Genomic DNA, 632 nt, shown 5'->3' with positions numbered 1-632 from the left:
CTCCCCGCCTCCCTCCCTTCCCCCTCCTCCTCTCATATTCTTGGGTGCCCGCCCTCCCTTTCCCTTACTCCTCTCCTCCCTTGATGTTTCTCCGCCACTCTCCTCATACAGCCGTGGGAGAAGAGCATAGCTGCTCATCACCAGACCCTCGGGGCCGCCAACGCCATCGCCGAACGCCCGCCTGGAGGAAGCAGGAAAGCCATCAGTTCCTGCGACCGTATCCGAGGCATCGCACGAACACACAAACAGCATTCATCTCTCGCTATGTCCCTGAACATTGCGCCGACCCTTCCTCTTTCCGCGCCCTTTTTTTCCCTTTTCCTACCTCCACCACACGGCATCCAATGTCGTGAGGGGGCGGGAGGGCTTCAGTATTCTTCCCTCCGCATCACACGAACGAAGCAGGAGCTCCTTGTCCTCTCTGCCCATCTTGTCGCCCGCCGCGACGGGGCCGGTGGAGAGGGTGGCGATGGCAGCCTGGGCGAGGGAGGTAGGGAGGTAGGTAGGGAGGTAGGGAGGAGAAACAGAGCATGCTTTGTGAGTAAAGGATGCACTGGGGTGGCGGAGAGAGGGAAGTGGGAAAGAGGGAGGGAGGGAGAAAGGAAGGAAGGAAGGGAGGGAGGGAGGGAGGG

This window comes from Nannochloropsis gaditana, assembly GCF_000240725.1.
Source record: "Nannochloropsis gaditana CCMP526 unplaced genomic scaffold scaffold089, whole genome shotgun sequence".
NCBI classification, from domain to species: domain Eukaryota; class Eustigmatophyceae; order Eustigmatales; family Monodopsidaceae; genus Microchloropsis; species Microchloropsis gaditana.
Note: the sequence above shows the minus strand (reverse complement) of the source record.